Genomic DNA, 338 nt, shown 5'->3' with positions numbered 1-338 from the left:
CCGCGGGGGGAGAGATCGCAGCACTCAGGACTCGTTACGACCCTTTCAAGCCATACTTGAGGTTCGGACTCTCGGTCCATTTTGGCATGAGCAGAGTGGTGGCTGGGGCACTCATTCCACAGCGGCAGGGGCGGGGGTGGCGGGCTGTCGTTCTAGCATCTGGAGCTCGTGGGCGCTGTTGCTCTCGATCTTCCCATTCTCGTTCTCCCCTTTCTCTTAGGCATTCTGTCTCTCTCCTCTCGTTGTTCTTGGGCAATTCGTTCCCTCTCTCTCCTCCACGTTCTCTAGCTCTCTCAGCCTGGCATCGTCACTGAAACCATGAACCCATGCTCTCCAGA

This window comes from Macrobrachium rosenbergii, chromosome 41 (assembly GCF_040412425.1).
Source record: "Macrobrachium rosenbergii isolate ZJJX-2024 chromosome 41, ASM4041242v1, whole genome shotgun sequence".
Classification (NCBI taxonomy): domain Eukaryota; kingdom Metazoa; phylum Arthropoda; class Malacostraca; order Decapoda; family Palaemonidae; genus Macrobrachium; species Macrobrachium rosenbergii.
Note: the sequence above shows the minus strand (reverse complement) of the source record.